Source organism: Hyperoodon ampullatus, assembly GCF_949752795.1.
Source record: "Hyperoodon ampullatus genome assembly, chromosome: 14".
Lineage (NCBI taxonomy): Eukaryota > Metazoa > Chordata > Mammalia > Artiodactyla > Ziphiidae > Hyperoodon > Hyperoodon ampullatus.
This window is the reverse complement of record NC_136927.1, coordinates 47,343,385-47,369,237: the sequence shown is the minus strand read 5'-3', so window position 1 is coordinate 47,369,237 and position 25,853 is coordinate 47,343,385. Positions and strand designations below refer to the sequence as shown.

General features: G+C 42.3%; 1 protein-coding gene across 5 annotated transcripts in view; it reads left to right on the top strand.

Moving 5' to 3' along the window:
- The window catches only part of AUTS2 (activator of transcription and developmental regulator AUTS2), a gene marked incomplete at its 5' end in the record, with an annotated part of 1,137,287 nt that overhangs the window by 789,158 nt on the left and 322,276 nt on the right, over positions 1-25,853 (top strand). The window lies entirely within an intron of this gene.

Here is a 25,853-nt window from a genome sequence, read left to right as displayed (position 1 = left end):
AATTAGTGGTTACCAGTGGGGGGAGGGGCAAGGTAGGGGTAGAGGATTAAGAGGTACAAACTACTACATATAAAATAAATAAGCTACAAGGATATATCGTACAGTACAGGGAATATAGCCAATATTTTATAATAACTAGAAATGAACTCTAACCTTTAAAAATTGTGAATCACTATGTTGTACACTTGAAACATATAATATTGTAAATCAGCTATACCTCAAAAAAAAAAAAGTCTTGGGGAGCCAACAACTATATGAAAACAAGTAAAGGGAGTCAGAAAAGACATCTAAAGTATATCAATGTTTCCTGCTTTGTATTGTTACAAAGGACCTGGGTTTATTGGGTTTACTGCAGGAAACGTGATATACTTTGGAGGGTAATCATGAGAGGGGATGCAAGAGCAAGTCTTGGGTACAAACCTGCAGTGTTTTCTTCTCCATGCCTCTTCCTCATTTCTCTTTAAAGTCACCTATGTCCAATTTCTTTTTTTTTTTTAATTAATTAAATTTTCCTCAATTTTATAAAGGAATAATTGACAAGTATAATTGTATATATTTAAAGTATACAACTTGATGATTTGATAAACATATACATTGTGTAATGATTACCAAGATCAAGACTATTTACACATCCCTCACCTCATATAGTTAACTCTGTTGTGTGTGTGTGTGTGGTAAGAATGCTTAAGATCTACCATCAGCAACTTTCAAGCATACAATACCATATTATTAACTACAGTCGCCATGCTGTGCATTAGAATCTCAGAGTTTATTCTTTCTAACAACTGAAAGTCTGTACCCTTTGACCTACATCTCCTCATTTCTGCCTTCCCCCAATCCTGACAACCACCATTCTATTCTGTTCTCTGTTTCTAGGAAACTGGCTTTTTTTCTTACATATTTATATTGATATCTGTTGACTATATTGACATATTTATGTTGATATTATTTATATGATATTACATATAAGTGATATATAATATTTGTCTTTCTCCGTCTGGCTTCTTTTACTTAGCATAATGTCCTCCAGGTTCATCCATGTTGTTGCAAGTAGCAGAATTTCCTTCTTTTTATGACTAAATAATATTGCATTGCATATATATCACATTTTCCTTATCCATTCGTTCGCCCAAGGACATTTAGGTTGTTTTCATGTCTTGGCGATTGTGAAGAGTGCTGCAGTGAACATGGGAATGCAGATATCTCTTCGAGATACTGATTTCATTTCCTTCAGGTATATACTCAGGAGTGGTATGGCTGATAAATAGAACTTTTTCTGGTAATTTTTTGAGGAACCTCCATACCGTTTTCCATAATGGCTGTACCAGTTCACAGCCATTGAACCTTTTCTTTACATCCTCACCAACATTTGTTATCTCTTGTCTTTTTGATAATAGCCATCCTTACAGCTGTGAGGTGATAGCCCATTTTGATTTTGATTTGCATTTCCCTGATGATTAGTAATGTTGAACACCTTTTCATGTATCTGTTGGCCATTTGTATGTCGTCTTTTGAAATATGCCCATTTAGGTCCTTTTCCCATTTTTCAATTAGATTATTTGCTTTTTTTACTGTTGAGTTGTATGAGTTGTTTATATATTTTGGATATTAACCCCTCATCAGGTATATGGTTTGCCAATATTTTCTCCCATTCTGTGGTTGTGTTTTTAAATTTATTGTTTCTTTTATACAAAAGTGTTTTAAACTAAGTGTTTTAGTTTGATGTAGTCTCACATGTTAATTTTAGCTTTTGTTGCTTGTGCTTTTGGTCTTATCCAAGAAATCATTGCCAAGACCAATGTCAAGCTTTTTCTCTATGTTTTTGCCTAAGAGTTTTATAGTTACAGTTCTTATATTTAAGTCTTTAATGCATTTCAAGTAAATGTTTATGAGTAGTGTAAGATAGAGGTCCGTTTTCATTCTTTTGCATGTGGATATCCAGTTTTCCCAACACCATATATTGAAGTGTGATCTTGGTGTCCTTGTCAAAATTAGTTGGCCACATATGAATGGGTTTATAATGGGCTTTCTATTCTGATCCACTGGTAACTGTTTTCTACTGTTCTGATTACTATAGTTTTACAATATAGTTTGAAATCAGGAAGTGTGATGCCTCCAGCTTTGTTCTTCTTTCTTAAGATTGCTTTGACTATTTGGCATCTTTTGTAGTTCCATACAAATTTTGGGATTATTTTTTTCTATTTCAGTGAAAAATGCTATTGGAATTTTGATAGGGACTGCACTGAGTCTGTAGATCAGTTTGGGTAGTGTGGACCATTTCACAGTATTAATTCTTCCAATTCAAGACATGGAATATCTTTCCATTCATTTGTGTCATCCTCAATTTCTTTTATCAGTGTCTTATAGTTTTCAGTGTATGGAACTTTCACCTCCTCGGTTAAATTTATTCTTGAGTATTTTTTGTTTCTGATGTTATTGTAAATGAGATTGCTTTCTTATTTTCTCTTTCACATAGTTTGTTGTTAGTGTATACAAATGGAACTGATTTTTTATTGTTAATTTTTTGTCTTGCAACTTTACTGAATTCATTTATTAGTTCTAACAGTGTTATGGTGGCGTCTTTAGGGTTTTCTATATATAAGATTGTATCATCTGCAGAGATAATTTTACTTCTTCCTTTTCAATTTATATGCTTTTCATTTCTTTTACTTGCCTGATTGCTCTGGCCAGGACTTCCAATACTATGAGGAATAGGAGTGGTAAGAGTGGGCATCCTCTTCTTGTTCGTGATCTTACAGGAAAGTCTTTTAACTTTTCACCATTGAGTATGATGTTAGCTGTGGCTTTGTTGTATATGGGCTTTATTATGTTGAGGTACATTCCTTCTTTAATTTATTGAGAGTTTTTATCATGAAAGGGTGTTGAACTTTGTTGAATGCTTTTTCTACATCTATTGAGATCATATGACTTTTATCTTTCATTCTATTACCATGTCATATGTATTGATTTGCTTATTATTATTATTATTGATTTGCTTAACCATCTTTGCATCCCAGGGATAAATCCCACTTGAGCAAGGTATATGATTCTTTTAATGTGCTGTTGAATTTGGTTTGCTAGTATTTTGTTGGGGATTTTTGCATCTGTGTTCAACAAAGATATTACTCTGTAATTTTCTTTTCTTTTCTTGTAGTGTCCTTGCCAGGCTTTGGTGTCAGGGTAATGCTTGCCTTGTAAAATGAATTTGAGGTGTTCTCTCCTCTTCAGTTTTTTGGAAGAGTTTGAGAAGGATTGGTATTAATTTCAATTAATTCATTAATTTTAATTAATTTCAATGTTTGGTAGAATTCACCAATAAAGCCATATGGTTCCTGGGCTTTTATTTGTTAGGAGAGTTTTGATTACTGATTCAACTTCCTTGCTTTTTATTGGCCTGTTCAGATTTTCTATTACTTCATGATTCAGTCTCGGGAAGTTGTGTGTTTCTAGGAATTTATCCATTTCTTCTCAGTTATCTAATTCGTTGGCATATACTTGTTCGTGGTCTACAATTTCTTTTTAAACATTTTTGTTCTTACACAATGCTTTTCAAGTGAAAAGAACATGGAGTCTTCTGTCATATTCTCCCAAATTTGAATTTGAAGGAGCTGAGTAACCTTTCTAAAAACTTTCCATGTTTGTTAATAAGAGTAATATTATTTAACCTGTAGGGTTAAAATAAAGATGAAATGAGGTAGCGCAGAGCAGTTAGCCCAGACAGCACCCACAGGCTCTCGGCACATGTTACCTTCCCTTTGCCCAACGCTCCCTAAGTTCAGTGGCCCATTGTGTAGAGCAGCAGGTCCAGAGGCTGTGAATTATTTGTGATGTTTTTCCAAGGCCTGAATGGGGAGAGACATTTTATTCAAAGCACCAGCAAAGCTCATGTAGAGACGAACATATAATTAGTGACCTCTTCCTATGAGGGATAATCCACAGTGGGCCTGACAGAATTGGAATTTGCACATGAGCAGTCAGGGCATGTATATCCAGTCAGCTCTGTGTCCCTGAAAAGTGGGAAGCAAGAGGCATTTGTAGCTTGGTCACAAACTGGTTGTCAGACACATTACGCCTGCATTCGTCGGACAGGCCTTCAGAATGAAATGTCAGGAGGGAGGTTTAGTGGTAGGGGAGACAATTATGAGAATCTCAGAGGTGAGAAATAGAGAATTCTGCTCACTGACCAGGAAAGAGAGAATATGGCACAGAAGGAGGGCAGGGAAATGTGTTTCCTGACACGTGCTGAAAAGGCCTGTCATTTACTGAGTTCCCTCTTGCTCTCTTAGGCTAAGACTGAGTGAGAGGATGCTTTCAGGAGAAAAGAAGTGTAGCTTACTTAGCCCCAGTGGATACTCAGGAAAAACCCCAGGGCTCACGGCACTACTGGAGTTAGTCTGTAGTTTAGTTCACCAGCTTTCTGGCCTGTCTGATTTCTTTAGAGGCTGTAACGGATGCTACCAAGTCTCCCAGTGCAGTGGGTCTGAAGTGGTGGGCTTCTTCACTTTGGGAGCAAAGAGCTCACCATTTGGGACTGTGTTGTCATTGTCATTGTTCTGTTATGGCTGCAAATTACCACAGAGTAAACGGTTTTTCTCCAGGGAACTCACTTATGCCTGTAGAGAAGAGTATGGACTCCTTAGAGAGAGAGAGGTCTGCTTCACCTGACCCTCCAGTCCTCAGAGAGCATCAGCTCAGCCCCCTGTTAGCCTTTTTTCTGGCCTTCTTAGGTCTGTTTGTCCCGTATCCTGATGATGCCTTTCTTACAAAGGTGAAGCTAGGCAAGCAGCCTAGACTCTGGTCCTGGTTCTGCCACCGCTAGCTGTGGAGCCTTGCCAGGTCATGTGCCCTCTCTGAATTTTCAGTCATTTCCACTGTAAAATACAGTCAGGCTGCCTGCCCTGCTCGCCTGCAGCTTAGTCTTGAGCGTGGGATGATTGGGATGATGTAACACATGTGCAAGTATATTGCGTAGTTCAAAGCAGTATTCAAATGTGTGATATTAGCAGACCTGTTGAGATTTGCCTTCTCCCATGAACGTGCAAAGTAGACCATCTCAAGTCGTTGAAATAGGCAAAGCTACATATGGTATTTTAAATTAGTTTTGCTTCCGCTGACAAAAAAATGTTTTGGTTCAACCGTTTATGGTCTGGTCATCTACTATGTTTGTCCACCTAGTTACTCCCCAAGGAGGCCTCCACTTGGTGGATTGTCTTAAGGTCAGAGCAACTTCAAAGTCCCAGCCACCTTCTTCCTTTCTTCTGTTTAGGGTGGAGAAATGTCTGTATCATGCCTGTGTCAAAGTTACAGAGAAAGTGAGTCAACCCAGTAGCTTTGTGTGGGTAGATCAGACCACTCTGAAGCCTCTTGAAACTTTTGCATGCACGCACACACACAGGCACGCACACACAGACACACGCACATAAACCAATGCATATACATAAAGCGGTCCACAGATGAGTGGTGCCGTCCTCATCCAGCCCTGCCTGCTGAGTTCGTCCCTGCTATTTGCAGGCTCCTCTGAAGCCTGACTTGGAAATCCCCTTTCCCTCGCACTCTACGTGTGTGTTAGAGAAGCCTTGTTTTTGTTCAAGAGTAGTTCTGCAGTTTCACTGAATCTGCACACCTTTGGCCCCGGGATGGTTTCTTCATATGTTATTGCAGGATTTCAGTTTGTGCTGTCATGGAGGTGCCATCTTTGTTTGTTTACTCATATTTTCTTTCAGACAGTAATATATAATTTATGGTACAGGAGCAAATTTTTAGAAAGGAATGTGTGAACTTAAAAAATTTGTCATTTTCCAGCCTGATTGCACGTGATTTCACCTAATACCCAACACCTTCAGTAGCGTAACTACTACAACCCATCACACTTTGGAAGGAAATTTGTTTCATATTTTATATTGTTTGGTGTCTCTTTTGTTGTAACAAACTAGCCTCCAGGAAACAGGAAGTCCCCAATCGTGAGCATTTCTAATATGAGTGACTACACACTGAGGCCCTTTTGCTGAACAAGAACAAGTAACTTGCTCTAGGTGGGCTCTTTTGAAAGAGTCTTACCCAAGCTAGCTGCTTTCCCCTTTCTGTTGGCTCCTGGCAGCTGGCAGCAGAAGCAGACATGCTTGCTGGAAAAGCGGCTGTCCTTGGATTTCCTTGCTTCTTGGAACAGAGACCTTAATTCACTAGCTCCCTAACTACAGGGAGAAACAATGATCTTCATCCCCATGAGTCCCGTTCAGCATCCCTCAGAGGCCCACAAGAGAGGTTCTCTGTCCTACAACCTTGTCCCAGCTGCTAAGACAGCCTCGCCAGCACAGCGCCTGCTCCGGTCATGGTCTGCTCCCAAGGGACGGTGCCTCCTGTCAGCAGGCCCCTTCTTGAGTCCCTGGTGTTGGGAAGATGTGCCTGCAGCCTCCTGCGCCCTTGCCCCCCACCTCTGACACACACACACTTTGAGCCCGGGAGGCGCAGCAGCCCACTGAAACTCTAGTTAAAAGTACCAAGTTACTGGAATGCCCAGGGAAGTGAGAATGAGCGGGCCTCACACAGGGAAGATTTGAAACAAGCCTTGTGGCTTTTTAATAGCATGCCAAAGCGGTCTCAGTGGTGGGCCAGCAGGGCCCCCAGTCTATCTTCTGTGAAAGGAGAAGGCCCAGCAGGCCCTGCCTAATGCAGACAGCCCCTCCACTCTGCTGGAGGAGACAGACTCCGAGATGGCAATCAAGGCTGGATTTGCCAACACGTTTCCAATGATTAAAATGTAATTAGCACAACTGAGTGCCTCCTCCCCAGCTAATTTTAATACATGCTGTGACAGGCAGGCAGCCGGCTGTGCCTTTAGCCCAGCAGCAGATGGAGGCAGAGGCAGCGGGAGAGGAAAACCATTTTGCAATGTGACTATTCACATCACAAAACCATCAGGGCGCTCAGCTCTTAGAAGGCCCTTGATGGCAGCACATCAAATTGGCGCTGTCATAGCTGACCGTGGCAATGGCAGTCATCCTTCATACTGTCCCAGAAGCACAGCGAGGCAATTTCTAGGCGTAACCCTTTAAGATCTAGAAGGGGAGAGAGAGAGACATGGAGAGCACACTTACCGTCTTGCAGTGACAGGCGTGAGCTTTGCAATGTGCGCTGTGAAACCCACGCTCTTGGCAGCTTGCAAACCGTTACTTACATGTTCCTTTTCCAAGACACAGTGGAGTATGGTTCAGAAGCTTTGGAAATAGCTGTTTCTCCAAAAGGGAGACAGGCGTGAGCTGCCTTCTGTGTACTTTCTCCGAGCTGGGAAGGATAAGCTTTGCAGCCTGGGGTGGTGGGCAGGTTGGAGGTTTCCTCTTCTATTCCTTTGATCCCATGGAAACCTTTGAGCCGGGGGCCTCTCCTCATGACCATCTGTTTCCCTCGTATCTTGAAGGGCACATTAGGCAAGCTGCAATGCCCAGAGGACCCTGAGGCCGTGCTTTTCCTCTCTCACCTACTAGCTCAAACACCTGGCCTTCGCCACCACTGTTTAGCCTGCTCTTCTCCCTCCAAGACACCACCTGTAAAGGAAACGGTCTCCTTGGAGGCTGAAGATCATTTGGTCTTTCTGGGTGTGGATGGTACAGGAGAGGTGCGGGGGATACTTGTGTTGATTGGGATCTGTCACCCAAACGTGGTGGCACACGACCTTCACAGCAGCACAGTCATCTCCCACCCCAGGACAAAAGCAGCCAGCTTTTGTCCTGGGGTGGGATGGTGAAGACGACGATAACCACCATTTATTGGACATTTACTGTGGCCTAGCACTATGTTAAATGCCTAAAATACATTAATTTTTCTCCTTTAATACTCACATAAATCTAAGAGCTACACATTATTTTTCCCATTTTATGGATGAGGAGACAGAGCAACAGCAAGGTTGAATAATTTACCCAATTACTTCTGTTAATGTCAGAATCTAAATCCAAACACACATGATGAGCTGGACAGTAAAAGTCCTCACCTAGACATGCTGGACCACAAAAATGCAGGAAAACCCTCTGAACAGAGAAATCCTTTGCTCTGAAAAACAATGACATTATTCTTTGCCATCTAATGACCCCTGGAGACAGCACCCATCAGGCTCTCAGGGACTCCATCACATGGGTGACATTTTGTATGTCTCTATGTGTGTATCATTTTCTCCTTTAACTAAAAAATAACATTACTAAAGAGATTTTTTTTAATTACCAAGATTTAAAAATGAAGATAATCCAGGGCTTCCCTGGTGGCGCAGTGGTTGAGAGTCCGTCTGCCGATGCAGGGGACATGGGTTCGTGCCCCGGTCCGGGAAGATCCCACATGCCGCGGAGTGGCTGGGCCCGTGAGCCATGGCCGCTGAGCCTGCACGTCCGGAGCCTGTGCTCCGCAACAGGGGAGAGGCCACAACAGTGAGAGGCCCACGTACCGCAAAAAAAAAAAAGAAAAGTAAAGAATCCAAACTCTTTATCACTCAGACATGGACACTGTTAACACTTGGTGCATCTTTTTCCAGTCTTTTTTTCTTTCTACGTGTGTTTAGCAATTTCAAAGTAATATCGTGCATATAATGAAATGCATTTTGCTTCTTTTTTTAAATAAATTTACTTATTTTATTTTATTATTTATTTTTGGCCACATTGGGTCTTCCTTGCTGCTCACGGGCTTTCTCTAGTTGCGGAGAGCGGGGGCTACTCTTCGTTGCGGTACGCAGGCTTCTCACTGTCGTGCCTTTCTTGTTGCGGAGCACGGGCTCTAGGCTCTTGGGCTTCAGCAGTTGTGGCACACGGGCTCAGTAGTTGTGGCTCATGGGCTCTAGAGAGCACGCTCCGTAATTGTGGCGCATGGGCTTAGTTGCTCCGCGGCATGTGGGATCTTCCCAGACCAGGGCTCGAACCTGTGTCCCTTGCATTGGCAGGCGGATTCTTAGCCACTGCGCCACCAGGGAAGCCCGCATTTTGCTTCTTTAATTGCAGTAGTAACAATAAAAGCTGTACTTCTCGTGGATTATGTTCTTACCTCTGCCTTAAGAGACAGATACTATTACCCTATTTTATTCATGAAAAAACAAAATTGAACCTGAGAGAGGATATGTGATTCACCCAAGATCACTTCTAGGATTTTTCTTTTAACTTTTCTATGACCATGATCATTTTTTCCTTTTTAATAAAATTCCTTAGGAACATTATTTTTATGGGTGAACACTACACAGGTGCATCAGTCTGTTCCTCAATTTGGGGACATTTAGGTTCATGAAGTCTGTGTACTGGATTCACCCAGAGATTTAGAAAAACCCGGGTTCAAATGCTTGGGGCCTCTTTTCACAACTGTCTGACTCTTGGTGAGTTACTTAATGTCTGCAGTCCTAACTCTCTCACTGTAAATTGGAATACTAAACCCCACACCGTGGGGGTGGGGAGGGGTTCAGGAGGAGGTGTAAGGTTAAAAAGAGGAGTATATGTAAGTGTGTCATAGCGTATTTCCTGTCCCTTCCTATGTGCCGACAGCAGCCATGTAAAGAACATATTATCGGGTTGTTTCCTAACTGCATGATGAAATTTGCAGACAAATGCATATATACGTTTTTGTTCCATTTCGGATAGATAGAAAGAGAAAAGTTGAGCTGAACAATATGAAAAGCATTAAGACTCTTTATGCACACTGCAGGATTATTTTGCAGATAGAAAACTGACATTCCTCCACAAGCGGATGAGTGTCTGCATTACTACAACCTTGCCAAAACTGTGTATCAGCATTTACATTTTTCTTCTAGTTTGGTAGATGAAAAAGAAGTATATCTCTTTTTACTCTGCATTTCTTTGATTACCAGTGAAGTTGAACATTTTTTCCCCATATGTTTATTAGCCATTTATAGTTCCTCTCCCATGAATTGACCTCTCTGCTTTTGAAAGGAAGGATGAGTCTCCAAGGGCTAGCTGGAGAAAAGATGCTCCAGTGATCATTACCACAGAGCCCTGGGGCCAGGAGTTGCAGGAAAGAGAATTAAGAGCCTCCTGGGACTGCCAGGCGACTATCAAGTAGGCTTCTTCCTAAACCAGAGCACGGCTTTCTACACAGCCAGCCTGCAATCAGTATTTGTTCTCTACCATTTCATTTGTTCCGTTAAGAAATATTTTGGATTTTTGAGCAGGGCTCTTCACATTCCACTCAAGCCAGTGCTGATAATTCTTTCTGGGGAGATGACCAGCATGCCTGTTCAGTTCGGAATTTTGCTCTGAGAGTCCCATCAGTTCACAGTGCATTGCTGTAGATCTTGCCTGAGTCTTTTGCGACCCCTGCCATCCAGCCAGGGGCTGTGACTGCTCTGTAACCTTCCTAGATTTAAACCCGTTGCTTGTGTTCTCCTCGTAGGTTACAGAGCAGCAGAGCCCATCCATACTGATGTCTTAATATCATTCTCTCTTCCTTGGATTTAGAGGGTAAAATAAACCCTCTGCCATAGAAGTGCTTATTGATTACTGAAGTACATAATAAAGCCTAAGAATAAACTAAGACCGAGTAATCGGGCCTGTTCCTGGGAGATGACAGTAAAACCCTGGCCAAGGCAGTCTCTGAGGGCTGCCTTCCACGTTGGAGCTAGGAGGCCCCCCTTTTAATTAGGCATCCAAATGGTAAGCAGTGAATGATAGAAACCAGACAAAAAGAGTACATACTTAAAGCAATTATACTCCAATAAAGATGTTTTTAAAAAAAAAAAGAGTACATACTGTATGATTCCATTTATATAAAACTCTAGAAAATACACAAACTGATCTACAGTGACAGAAAGCAGATCAAATGGTTGCAAGGAGAGGCATAGGTGGTACAGGGAGGGAGAGGATGGAGGGATTAACAAAGGAGCACAAGAAACTTTTGAGCGCAGTGGATGTGTTCACTCTCCTAACTGTGGTGATGGTTTCACAGGTGTATAGAGGTGTGTATCAAATAGTGCATTTTAAATATGGACAGTTTATTCTTGTCAATTATGTCTCCATAATGCCACTAAAAAAATAGTAAGCAGTACAAAGAGACAATCCTTGGCTCACCTTGTGTTGGAAATTTTCTTTTCCATAAGAAGCTATATCTTAAGGAACATTTAGGAGGACTTGTGAGACTAAATTTTACCTTCACATTTGAATAAACAGGGGTTTCAGAAGACTGAAGGGTACCAATCAAACAAAATAAAAAGGCATTCCAAAGGCAAGATAGCCCTCTTTCTTCATCCTTTTTCCTTTCTTACATCCGAACCTTAAAGGTGACTTTCTATATAATTATTTGCTAAAACAAAAGAAGCTGAGCCCTTTAGAAAATAATATTACTTCCCTTCTCCCCCCACTCCTTCTGCCATTATATTTCCCCCACCCAGAGGACAGGTCCTATAATGAAGAAATAAAGACTACTCCAAAATGTTGGCAGTCTAAAAGGGGACAGGCATTTTCAACACAAAGAGATGTTTGTTTTCCTTGCATTTTAACTCTTAATTTTTGACACAGTGGGGAACTCCAGCATGGCTGCCATTTAAAATGTAACAATGCCTTGGTGTTCTGATTGCTTCTGTCACAGGGGTGTTGTGACTGAAGGCCAGGAGACAAAGCAAATGAGGCCAGAGACAGTGCCTGCTGCTGAGGTGCTGGTCCATTTCTCTGCATCTGAATGTTTCTTTTCTCTGGCCCAACGAGGAGTCACTCAGGGAGACTGAAGCTGGAATTTGTACAACCTCTTTTCAGTCCCCTTGATTTTAATCAGAAATACACAATTATTCTTTTCCTCCAAATAGAGAAACTCAATCCCCATTTTAAATTCAATTATTGTAATTGCAGCATTCAGAAAAATAGCACATTCATTTTCTAATAAGAGATTGTGGATACCAAATTACTGCATATAGTATGTCAAAACAGGAAACTTGAGACTGGCAGGCCAGTGGGTGTTTTTATCTTGGCAATTTGTATTTTCTTGCAGACAATTTATAGTAATCCTACCCTTCCTTGTTTATGACATAGAAGACAGGGTTTTCAAGCCACCCTAAAATAAAGACTGTTGGTTAGGTACAATTCAATTTAAAATCCCAGTTATAAAAATAATGAATTCTAAGAGGGGCAAAAGTGAAGTACCTAATAAAGAGAAGAAGAAAAGGAATCAGGATTTGGGTCCTATGGGATGGCAGCCCAACAGGTCTTCAGGTCTCCTTGAACTACGTTCTAATGTTTGTAAATCAGTTTGCTCCAAACCATATTTCTATTCCTTTCACCATCTTGCATTTTAAAAATAAAACAGAAAATCTGATTGGTGGGAAGTTGATAATGTGGCCATTATGTTTCAGCAATATGAGAGCACCCTGTTCCCTTTTCCTGTTTAATTGCAGTTGCTCTCGTTGGCTTGAAGTGAGTCAAATGTAAGAAGAAATACTTTAGGATTTTGAGTTTCCTGATTTCCTTAAAAGAATAACCTTAAAATCAGCTTTTTACAAGTGTACAGTGTTATTTTTTTAGGATTTACTTTTACCTCAAAATTGTGTTCATGTTTTTCTCATAGACACAGTCAGACACCCAACATCTTCAAACACCTTAACATCCATTCCATCAACTACTGTTTATTTATTGATTTCCTTCATTAGACACTTCTTGTGACACTTTCCCTGAGATGTTTGGCTCCTGTAGTTTATGAATTCATTCTTTCACACACATTTATTGAGCACCTGCTAGGTGCCAGGTTTAGGAAGAGCAAGATGCAGGCAAACTCTGAGATATGTTTGGGGAAACTGACATAGTGTTGGAGGTACTGGAAACCAGCAGCTAAAATAATGGCCAGAGAAGTCCATACATATGGAAGAGAGAACAGACATGTCCACGTGTCCCAGAGGGGTAGACCTCCTCTGCTGAACTGCCGTGTACCTACTAAGTGACAAGCACTTTAGTTATATTCTCTCAACTAATCCCCATTTTTGTAGTTACCAGTTAATGCTTTCGGAAGTTTGATCTCTTCCCAGGGTTACTCGGTTGGCTAATTTTGTTAGCTCCATCCTTAAATAGGTCTTGCATATAAACAAATCTGTGCAAAGGACTATCCAAGTAGCTCCTAATTCTGATTGGTCAGGATCTCTGGACAAATTCCAAAATGGCTGGCTTCCTAGTTGCACCAATAGTGACTCTTGATGTTTTTGATATTTATTCTGTGTATCTGTCCATTTATTTACTTTTCCAGTTTGAATTTCAGTGAACATCTTAATAATGTCAAAGCCCATAAGACATAGTTTGCACTATGCATAACCTACAAGTTTAGATTCAAAATCTTAGGTCTATGCATTTTACTTTGGTCCCTATACACAGACTTACTGACTACTATTTGACTGAAGAATAAGTCCAAACTGTATTAGCCTCCAAAACTGTGCATCAGGAACCGAAAGGCACACTTAGAAAATTGAATTCTAAAGGGTCTTTCCTTGTTGGTATTTTATCCATGAAATAAAGCCATTCATTCCAGTTGTTCTCTTCTTTGAGAGGGAATGATAGTTTCTGCTTTTGTTTGTTTGGGTTATTGTTTCTGTTTTTGTGTAGCATAGTATCAAGTCTTCAAACACCTCCCAAGCAGAAATCCTTACAGAATATGATTTCCCCTCTGGCAATAAAATGATGGAAAAATCCAACCCAACATTTAAATGACTGTTCAGTTACCTCATTTCTGTGTGTGATATAACATATCTTTCAGGAAGGAGTTGGAAATAACTATTAGAATTTCTCTCTGGCTGCTTTCACATGCTTGAACTTATTTAATTCTCAAAAAAATCTTGTGGAGTATGCATCATCCACTTTTACAGGTTAAAAAAAAAAGGTAGGCTCCAAGATGTTAAGTACCTTTCCCAAGACTGCATGGCTGCGAAATTGAGGGGTCAGAATCTGAACTGAGGTCAGCGTCAGATTTAATAAGCACATGCTCTGTGCGGGTTCTGTGCTAGGTCCTGCTCTTAAGGGAGAGCCGTCTCAGGGAGAGTGGAAACGCGGCTGATGGGCTGCGTTCACTGTTGCTTACGTCATCGAAACCTCTTTAGTTTCAGCTTGCCTCTACTTACCCTCTGCCAAGCCATCAGTCAGGAAGATACTTGCTGGGAACATGCACTTTGGAGGACAGAACTGGGTTCCAGTACCACCTCTGCCCTTGGAAGCCTTCACTTCTCATCTTGAAAATGGAGGGGTCGTCATCCTTCCCTTCCAGGGCTGTTGTTGGGACATCCTTTTTTAATGACTGATAGCTGTGGGTTGGCATTTTTAGGGGAAAATGCTTTGAGATAGTTCCTAGTGAGAATCCCTCCCCAGAAAGAGCTATGCTGCAGAGATAGGATGTGAAATGTACTTCAGGAACCAGGCTTTTCCGAAATCGGCAGCTCAGAGCTGCTCTGCTGTTGTGGCTCCTCCTCTTTTTCCCTTTTTTAAAATTTTTTTGCCAGAGGTGGACATTGTCCCTTTGACAGGGAATTGAATCGTGTAGGCACCACTTAGCATGGAAAGCAGGAGCTACATTCAGTGCCTCACAACCTTAGGGGCTTGAAGGAAGAATGGTTTGCAGCAGCTTCATTACCTAGGGAAAAAGAACTCGGAGTTACAGCACTTTAAGAAAGATGCTTTTACTTTGCGTGTTGGAGAAAATAGAACAATTACCTACTGAAGGCGCAGTGGATGAAAGAACACCTCTGTTCCTACCATCCTGATCATCTAATCTGTTCAGATTTATTCTGCGTTCCTGAAGGTGATTCAAACCAGGCTGTCCTTGCAGAGTGGCTGCACCAGTCCTCCCCCTGGCTGGGGCACATGGTGATTGCCTGAGGCTCCCAGTGAAAGACAGACATTTCCTACTGCTGAGAGGAGCTTCTTCTGAGGGCTGGAGCTCCACAGGAAGTATCTGATATGTGGAATGCGTTGAAGGAGGGAGGGAGGGAGTCCATAAATCATCAAATCATTGTTGAGCATCTCTTAGGATCCTTAAAACTGCACTAAGCCCTGTGATGATTCCTAGGACACCAGACTACTCTCTGAGGAACTCACCATCTGCCAGGGAGCAAGACATGTATGTGAAATCAGTGGAGGATTATATTCTATCTAAACTAGAGCCAGTTAGATTTCCAGCACCTGACACACATATTCTTTTTTTTTTAAATAAATTTATTTCTTTATTCATTCATTTATTTTTGGCTGCATTGGGTCTGCGTTGCTGTGCACGGGCTTTCTCTAGTTGCGGCGAGTGGGGCTACCCTTCATTTTGGTGCACGGGGCTTCTCATTGCTGTGGCTTCTCTTGCTGTGGAGCACAGGCTCTAGGCGCGTGGGCTTCAGTAGTTGTGGCACGCGGGCTCAGTAGTTGTGGCTCGCAAGCTCTAAAGCTCAGTCTCAGTAGTTGTGGCGCATGGGCTTAGGTGCTCTGAGGCATGTGGGATCTTCCCAGACCGGAGCTCAAACGCCTGTCCCCTGCATTGGTAAGCAGATTCTTAACCACTACGCCACCAGGGAAGTCCCAACACACATACTCTTAAAAAAATTTTTTTTAATTAAAACCTCACTCTTTGTTGAATAATGAATGAACGAATGATCTCTAACACATCTTGAGTTCTTCCTGTGTGTCAGGCACTGTTCTAATCCCTTTTATGTGTACTGCCTATATATTTATTATATATATTATTACTATATGTTTATTAATGCAGTGAATGCTCTCGACAACCTCATGAGGTTGATGCTATCAATAGCCCCATTTGATAGCTAATGAAACTGAGGCACAGAAAGGCAGGTTGTTTGTCTGAGGTCCTACAGACAAATCACAGGTGGTAGAGGCAGGATTTGAACCCAGGCCAACTGGCTGCACAGTCACAGATGAAGGAGTGTAAGATGGTCTTTTCAAGAGTTGTTGGCATTTTGGCTCAGACGAAGAGCAACCAGGCTTTGTTATTGGCTCATCTGGCTCTGGCTTCCCTAAGGCTTTAAGCACCCTCCCCCTTTCTGGAACTCAGACCAGTGCCGGCCAACCCTGTGTGGTCCCACCCCACCGCTCCCCTGGCCCCGCCAGGCCTCTCGTTTGTCGTTTCTCTTACCGAGCACATTTCTAAATGAGGAAGGTTGCTCTGCTTTAAGGACATACAAATGGCTTGCCCTCACCTGTCAAGCATGATCCTTGTATTTTACCAGACCCATTATGAACGCAATCTTTCTGTCGAAAATTTGCATACCTCCTTTCTTGAAAAGTAATGACAGCAATTTCTTTCCCTCCGCTCACTTTCTGAGTGTCTCATTTAACGGCACCTGTGAAACCGACAGGCGCAGAGATGAGAAGTGAAAGAGAGCAGTTGATTAAATCATCATCAAGTCGGGCCTCAGAAAGTCAATTCTGCTTGCCGTCTGCAATGATATCCTTTTATCTTAAAGTAATGAGCTATGGCACTTTTGCATCGGGTAATGCGATAAGTTCTATTAGCATGTTCCATTTGCCTCACAAGCAAGGGCAAGTCATTTTAGCTAGCTCATATCACTGCAATCAAAGCAATTGGCTTCCCAGGCAGAGAAGAAAGGGAAAAGGCTCAGGATGATTTCTATGGATCACAACACAGTGGAAAAAATAGACTCTTGTATTATTTTAACCCATAACATACTTTTCCTTTTTCCTCATCAGCAAATTTGGGTTTTATTAGCTCACACAGGACTCTGAAGAGAACCAAGCTTTAGTTGAAGCAAACCTAGGGGGCTCAGGCCCCACCCAAAGGAACAAGCAACTAAGATCTAGAAAGGGAAAATTGCAGCATTACAGGGGGTCACAAATAGAATCCTGCCAAAGAAGATAACAGAGAAGGTCTCCCTGGTAATAACTCTGTGGTCTCATAACAAACTCTTCCTTCACACCATCTTCAAAGTCATTTGTAATAGGTCCCCAGGCAGGTATGGATTAGTGCTATTGATGACTTAGAATCAGTAAATCAATGACAGAGAGGCAAAGGATCTGTTGCTTAAGCTTAAAAGAGATGGTTTACAAATCACTGGGCCCTAGACTGTCTGTTTTACCTTTGGATAAGAAACTCATTTTTCTCATTTTGGCAGTCACTGAGGCTTGTGAGCTCTGGGTTTTAAGCACATTTCATCTTTGGGGTTTATGTATGTTTATACCTGGCAAAATGTGACGTCCTTTCTTCTAAGGAAAAAAAAAGTGCTGAACACTTCAGAAGTTTGAGAAATATCCATTTCTTCCCCTATTTCCAAAAACCCCACAGTATTTTAATGAGCTAAGTGGAAATTTACAGCATATAAATTGTTTTTTTCTATACCTGGATTTCCAGGTGACAAAAAGGAAAAAAATATTGAAAATTAATTTGTGAGCTGAAGCACTTCAGGTTGGATGACTTGATTTCTGGCAGTATATTTGCACTTCTAATCAGTGGTCAGAATGAACCCGGCACACAGTAGTCACTTTAAAATTATTTACTGAAAGAAAATGTGTGATCATTTGAGAGACCCTGGAGGGAAAATAAGTTTTCTCTTAGCCCCCTCAGATCACAATGGTTGTTTGAACTCTGGCCAGTTCAAGCTGAGAACTTGAAAAGATGCCAGATTCTGAGAAGTCCCCATATAGGAATGATAAGGTTACCAGCACAAAATTCCAGAAGCTTCTGAAAGTTTGTTCTCCATTTTACCTCCTAAACAGCTGATAATATATAGACCTTATATTATTTTCAAATATGCTCATTTTGCGACTGTCAGAAGTTTTATTCTTATCTTTTAAACTATTGTTGGGAACACACATCTTTTGATTAGGCTTTCTTTTCTTTTTTTTTTTTTAAAGATTTTTTTATGTAGACCATTTTTAAAGTCATTTATTGAATTTGTTACAGTATTGCTTCTGTTTTATGTTTTGTATTTTTGGCCATGAGGCATGTGGGATCTTAGCTCCCCGACCAGGGATCGAACCCGCACCCCCTGCATTGGAAGGCGAAGTCTTAACCACTGGACCGCTAGGGAAGTCCCCTACTTTCATTTTTTTTTGAGCTATTTTATTTGATCAGACGTAGTTATTGTGAAAATACAGGGGAAGAGGAACCAATGACATCATTTTACAGTGAGAAAACCCAAACCATTTTCAGAGTTAAAATATTCTTTTTATTTCTAGGGCCCCAATAGCTTTAAATTTCACTTACAGCCCAAAGCCAGTATGAGAACAACGTAAACAATGTGAGGGACTTCTCTGGTGGCACAGTGGTTAAGAATCTGCCTGCCAATGCGGGGACATGGGTTCGAGCCCTGGTCTGGGAAGATCCCACTTGCCGTGGAGCAACTAAGCCTATGTGCCACAACTACTGAGCCTGCGCTCTAGAGCCCACGAGTCACAACTACTGAAGCCCGCTCACCTAGAGCCCATGCTCCACAACAAGAGAAGCCCACACACCGCAACGAAGAGTAGCCCCTGCTCACTGCAACTAGAGAAAGCCCTTGTGCAGCAATGAAGACCCAATGCAGTCAAAGATAAAAAATAAATTAATTAATTTAAAAAAAACAATGTGAAAGGAGGGCTTTGTGGAGTGATTGAAGACAGACAGCATCAGAGTTGCCATGTGTGGTACAAAATACTGCCCGGTTTTTGCATGTACAAGGAACTGGGCAGATGGGAAGATCGTGGTATACATGTTTTTAGTCACCATGCTGCTACCTCACGTCTTTAAATAAGAAAGTAAGTGTCTGTTTTCTGCAGGTGGCTTCTTCTGAAATTGCTTTTAGGTGAGGGATGTCTTTACCATCTTAGGTAAACCGCCTGCCCCAAAGGGGAATCGATTCGTTTTGTCACTGGCAAAGTGAAATTGTACTTGATGTTAGGTGCTATAGTTTACAAGTTGGGGTTCTCCCTCATTTTCCTCTCATTTCCTTTAGGCAGAAAGAAGAATAAAATAACTTTGTTCAGCCGTGGTGTTCAGCTCTGACATCTTTGGTGGCAATGATAAATGGATCTGAGATACGAAATAACTGTTCCAGCAAGGTCCATTGAGCAGAATAGAGAGCAGTGCCCTCCTCAATGTCATTGTGTGTGATATATTCAATGATTGCCACTTTCTGCTTAAGAATGCATTCCATCACAAGGTCCCTGGAATTCCATCTCGTTCCCTCATTCTGAGTGAGCCAGAGAGGTGTCACAGACCTTAGCTTATTTCTGTATGTATCAGAGTCTTAAAACACAGATGTTGAGATTCCCAAATGGAAATGAGAAATGTTTGCTTTTGAAGAAGTACAATAAAATCATAATTATGTCTTCTCTGGGCCTTTTAATGGAAGATATTTTCTTCTGGGCCCCAACTCCCTTGGTTCTGCAGATAATTTTAGGTCTGCCCAGTGTGTTCAAACATACATCCCATTGTATTAAGCAGTTAGTCAGTGTTTCCTGTGCCTTCTTTCTTTGGAATTACTTGTCTTTTAAATCATAGTTTGCTTATGCTGCATGAAATCACGACTTCTTAAGATGAGTGAGAGGGATCTATCAATATTACTGAGCATCTGCTGTATCTCAAGGCCTGGAGGAAGATGAACAAGGCACTGCCCTTTACCTACACAGAGCGCACGCTGTAGCAGGGAAGACTGTTGTGGCCAACAGTGAAAATACAGTTTTGTAAGGGATGGAGACAGAAGCAGTTAATTCTAAGAAGAGTACTGGAATTCTAAGAATTCCTTTTTATTTTTTGGCTGCATTGGGTCTTCGTTGCTACGTGCAGGCTTTCTCTAGTTGGGATGAGCAGGGGCTACTCTTCGTTGCAATGCATGGGCCTACACAGAGCGGTGTAGGCCTCTCTCGTTGCGGAGCACAGGCTCTAGGCACACGGACTTCAGTAGTTGTGGCTCGCGGGCTTCAGTAGTTGTGGCACACGGGCTTAGTTGCTCCACGGCATGTGGGATCTTCCCGGACCAGGGTTCGAACCTGTGTCCCCTGCATTGGCAGGTGGATTCCCAACCACTGCGCCACCAGGGAAGCCCTCTAAGAATTCTTAAATTCTAGGAAGAGTATTGGAAGATTCAGAGGAAACTCTGTTTTTAAAGGTAAATTACAAGTTTTTAGGTAGAAACTTGGAAGAATAGAATTCCAGGCAGAGAACATTGTTAAGTGCAAAGATGGAAGGGCCAGAGGGTGTGACTGAGTGTGCTGCGTTGTGACTGGAGCAAGGGATGTGTTAGGGTGATACCACTCAGAGTGGATGCAGACCAAGGCCAGTCTGTGAGCTGTTTGTAAGTAGTCCACTGTGAGGTTAGTATAGCACTTGACAGTAAGCATTTGGGAACTTTTATAGCAATTCAGTAGAATAATTTTATATCTGTTAAATCTAACAGTAACATTTTTATGTGTCTTTGCTTTCCTTTCTCATTTTTCTAGCAATTTATTTTTTATCATATCTTACAAAGTTTTGGTCTAAAACGTATTGGAAGTTAGAACAAATGGTCCTTCTCCAAAGAAAGCCCGAGAAGCACTGGGTTGGAGGAGCAGTGGGGAGTGGGAGAGTTGGAAACAGCGTGAAGAGTTTTCATTGCCCTTTTGGCCATGGGAAGTGTCATGATCAAATTGGAATTTAGGAAATCCACTCCAGTCAGTAAGGACTTGGATTAGAAATGAAAAGAGACTGTAGGCCCTGGAAAGCAGTCATTAGCTTCTTGTAATGATAAAAGCCTGAACTAAAGTAGTGGCCATGGCCATGAAGATGGAGAGGATTTAGAAAGTTGAATCAGTAATGTGGGGTGAGAGAGAAAGATAGATCTGCTCAAGGACGGAATCAAGGAGGCTGACAAGACTCTTCACTCGGGCAGTTGAGTGATTGCATGGTGACGTCATTACCAGGAACAGCACGGGAGAGGGCAGGTGTGGGGTGAGTAGAAGATGGTGCATCTGGATTTAGATGGATACTTAAGCCTGAGGTGTTTATAGGGCTTCAGGAAGGGGGTATAGCAAACAAAAACATATGTTAGTAATGGTTAACATTAATCGTCTAACTCTGTACTATGTCTAAGTTGTTTACATGTATTAACTCATTTTATTCTCATCTCCTTAGGAGGGAAATGCCATTATTACCCACACTTTACAGATAAGTAAACTGAGACTCAGAGAGTTTAAATAACTTTCTCAAAGTCACATAGCTGGCAAATGGTAGGCATAGAGATTTTTTTTAGTCTCAACATATACATGGTAGCTGGAACCAAGGGAATCTTTAAGGACTCCTGCGGAAATCATATAGAAACGATAGACCTGCAAATGCAACTCTAGGGAAACAATGACATTAAAGAATATGCAGAAAAGGAAGGGCTGTGAACAGATACTAGGAAAGAGCAATATTGGTGAATGTGTACAAGGGAAAAATTCCAGCATGTTCAATGGAAACATTCCAAATTTCCAGCACTAGGGAATTTTTTTACTAGATTATTTACAATCCATTACAGTGGATTACAGTGCAGCCTTTTAAAAAATGTGATGTTACTGGCAAGTATTACTCATTAAACTAAAATATTTGACATATTAGGTAAAAACAAAGCAGGTTACCAAATAGTAGGACTTTATTTTCATTTCTTAAAATTTGTGAGTGAAGGATGTAGAGAATGGAGGAAAGACAGGAATGAATTATACAAATGTGTTAACAGTGTTTATTTGTAGATGGTAGGCTGATGGGTGATTTTTTAAAAATGTATTTAATACGTAGGTATTAATTTTCAAAAGGAGAAGATATTGGGGAGGGGGTTGGTTGGTTATTTGCACAGTTTAAGAGGTGGGGCTTGTCTGGGAAAGGAAGAAGATACCTCCAAAGGTTTGGTTCTAATTTGGGAAACTAGAGGGAAGAGGAGGTGAAGAGGAAGTTGAGTGTGATGGGTTGGAATTACCGGAGGTCCTCAGGTTAGGAACTGGTCTCTTTCTGATTCTGCATTCGAGGCATGTGGCTTGGATTTCATGCCTCCTCTTTCCCTCTCTTGTCTTTGGTGGGTTGGGGGTCATGTCTTTGTCTGAAGGCTGAGTGACCGAGAATTCTTCCCTGTCCGGCTTTTAAAATGGAGGAAAATGTTTTCAGCTGTTCACAAAGGGCTTTGAAATCTAGTCCTGGAGAGTACTCTGTCATCTCAAGCTGGTCGTTAGCGTGCAACCTGTTTGCTAATAAACCAATACAGGACCCCCGATGTCAAAATGCTTAAAATGGTCAAATCAGCTGGGACCCCGTTTCTGCATTTGACATGCCTTTTCCATTTCCCGGCTTCATGCAGAACCAAACCTGACTCAGGAGGTGGCTGTATGTGAACTCTCATAAATTGGAGTGGGTATCTAGGGAGTGGGGAGCAGACACTTCTTCTTTTAACCTTTCAAGACCAAGAATCATTTGTCCAGAAATCCACAACGTATTGAACTTAGGGTGTGAAAGCCATACAGTGTATTAAATGTGAATTTGAGACCATGAATTTTACCCACACCGACTCTATAAAACAGCCTTCCTTTTTCATAAAGCAGGCCCGTAAACCTCTGCCAGCGAAGCAGAAAGACTCCTTAGGACTGTGGCTCGCTTTCCGTCTGGGGTTGTCAACAAACCCCCTTTATGAGTGGAATAGACCTCTTGTATGTGTCGAGCTTCTGGCTTTTGCAGAGCGTGTTAGGAGCCAGGCTAGGCAAACGTTCGGCGCTGTTTGCTGAGTGCTTTTATTGCCTTTGCATAATTTATGAGCTGGAGGGGTTGACCATCATTCGTCTCTGCCAGGGGCTGGCACTCGAGGCTCCAGAGAGCGGAGCTGTAAATTGGATGGTGCGTTCCTGCTGAGCTCACGGCAAAGTCCTCGGGTCAGTATGGGAATTTAATACCAGAAATGGAACTGTTTTCTCAGCGCACCATGTGGGCCCCAGTGCAGCACAGACTGTTTTGGCAGACTCTGTGACTGGCCTTGTCGAGGGGCTGTCACTCACCCGGCATGTTGTGTGGGGAGCCTGAGCATTTTTAATCGGCTTGGCATCCGTGCTGCTTCCATAATGGATACCAGTAGGTCTCAGTTCTTCACCATATGCTTAACTCTGGAGACAAGGTGCTTCTGGGTATATCAGTAATTACTTGATGCAGAATTAAGTGGACCTTGAAATTAGAACTGGACTGTTGGAAAGCAGGAAGCTTGACACTTTGATAGAAATAACCATTCCCAGGGACCAATTGCTGTTAGGGTGGGGGAGGGGCGTGGACCGTGGTGATTCTTCGCCCCTGCTGTCCTCCCCACTCCTTCTGTCCCCTGCACACCAGTCCTTGAGGGTGTGGGCAGGTCCTCTGCCTCGGCCTTCAGCAGCCACTGAGTGCCTCACAAGGCGGGCTGTGAATGTCTGGGGAAATGAGCCTGCCTGGCAAAATCCTCTTTTCTCTTGCACACCCCTCCTGAATCATGCTTTGTCACTCTTGAAAATGTGCCGGAACTTAGGAACCTCAAGTTAATTAAAGGCAATGGAGAAACTACACGATCAGGAGAACGGCTGCTCCTCATCCGTCTGCTGTTGGAGGCCTTCAGGGTCTTCATCGCACCCATTTTCCTTCTCAGCTGGCCTGACTTATTGTAACAGAGCAATCGCTCATCAGGCAGAAGAAAGTAAGTTAAGACGATCTGAGGTTGGGAGCCCGGTTGAAAACAATGCAGTGGTTAAAGCGCTGTCACCAAACCTCTGATAAACCCATGGTATTGAGGAACCAGTGGGAAGAGCAGAAAATGCTACAGCTCTCCAGGCCATGAGGTTGCTCTGTGAGTTCCTGAATGCTGATTGTACAGACAGCTTAGGCTGGAAAGAAGCAATCCCCAAACTGAATCTTAATATAGCAAGATGTCCATTTGGATGGGGGTTTTGTTACTTTCCATTGAAAACACCCTAATGGTGGTTTAAACAATAAGGTAACTTATTGTTATCCGAATGAAAAAGTCCGGAGGCAGGCTGCTCTGAGGTTGGTTCACATGTCTCAGTTGTGCCAGGATTTTTCTTCCCTTGTTTTTGTGCTTCAGCTTTTGGCTTCATTTCTGCAGGATGGCTGCCACAGATCTGGACATCACATCCTCATGCAGTGATGTTCAGAGGAAAGAGGCAGTGCTTCCTGCTTTTCTCCTTTTTTTGAGGAAAAAGGGGTTTTGCAGAACCTTCAGCAGACATTTCCTCAAGTCCCAAAAGTGGGTCTTATGGCCACGCTTAGCTGCAAGGAAAGTTGGGAAAGAGAATATCTGGCTTTTTCAATCTCGAAATGTCAGGAGAAGGTACACACTAGGGAGAAGGGGGTTGTGAATGGCTGTGGGTGTGTAGCCAGCAGTGGCTGCCATATAAGCAAATTTATTTCCTGTTTCTGTTCATAGCTACATCAACTCCCTTGTCCAGGTGGCCACACTAAAAAACCTTGGCATCGTCGTAAACTCGTCCCTCTTACTTGCTTCCCACATCCATGTATTATCAAGCCGTGTTGGTTCTCCCCTCAGAATTGCTCTGCCATCTGTTCTGCCCTTTCTCAAGCCATGCACCATGCTGGTCTAGACACTGTAAGGGTTGCCAACCCGGCCTCCCCGTGACCTGGGCCTTTCCCCACGGCACACCATCTCTCCTCCACCCCACGGAAGATTCATCCTCACGGAGTAGGTATATCTCTGATCATGTCCCACTGGGTACCTTGACTGTGAAACTGAAAGCTACTCAGGGACCAGTCCTGTGTCTTGACTGAATGTCTGAGCAGCTTGCGGCGCTAATCACGGGCTGCTGCGTGAACGAATGGATGTATTTACATGCTGAGTATTTACTCTGACAGAACACACCCGCTTTTTAAAAATCAAATACTGGAAATAGTCGGTGTGAAAAGTGGTTTGGGGGCTATCTGCCCGGGGCCTTGAATGCCACTTGAAGGAGTTTAAACTTCATCCTCAAGAGGAAGTGTCCTGTGATGGTGAAGGGGGCAAGCTGTAGAGTCACATTTGGTTTGAGTTCAAGTTTAGTTTTACGATTGCTGTGTACTCTCGTAACTCCCGCAAGTTATGTAATCTCTCTGTGCTTTAGTTGTCTCACTTCTGAAGTGGGGATGGTAAGACTCACTTTATAGGATCTGTGGAAGACTACATAAAATAATTGAGGTAAAATGCTTAGCGTGGTGTATAGCACATAGTAAGCACTCAAAAATATTAGTTATTATTACAGGACTTGCTTCTCTGTTAAAATCATTTAGGTCGGGCTTTCCTGGTGGCGCAGTGGTTGGGGGTCCGCCTGCCGATGCAGGGGACGCGGGTTCGTGCCCTGGTCCGGGAGGATCCCACGTGCCGCGGAGCGGCTGGGCCCGTGAGCCATGGCCGCTGAGCCTGCACGTCCGGAGCCTGTGCTCCGCAACGGGAGAGGCCACAACAGTGAGAGGCCCGCGTACCGCAAAAAAAAAAAAAAAAAAAAAAAAAATCATTTAGGTCTCAGTCTATTAAACTCTATTAACTAATATTAAATCTGTTAATTCCATGAGAACAGAATCTTTGAGTCCATTTTCATTATAGCCTGTCATAAGGCTTAAGCTTTCAACACATATTATTGGAAAAATTAATTTGTCATCTTAATGACAATCTCACCCAACATCATTATTTTCTTTGAAAAATAAGGAAATAAGCTTAGCTGGCTGGACATACTTGGCCCAAAGATACAAAACTGGGAAGAGTAGAGAGAGGACCTAAAAAAGAAAAAAAAAATCAAATATTAGATAACAAAACACTCTTGGTTTTTGATAAAATTTGTGTTCTTTTTTTTTCCTTTACTTCTAATGAGGAACCCAAAGCTTTGAGTTAACTATCATTCTCTGGTCTTCTGAAACCGAGGTCAACAGTTGGAATTTGGAATCTGTTAGATACAGTG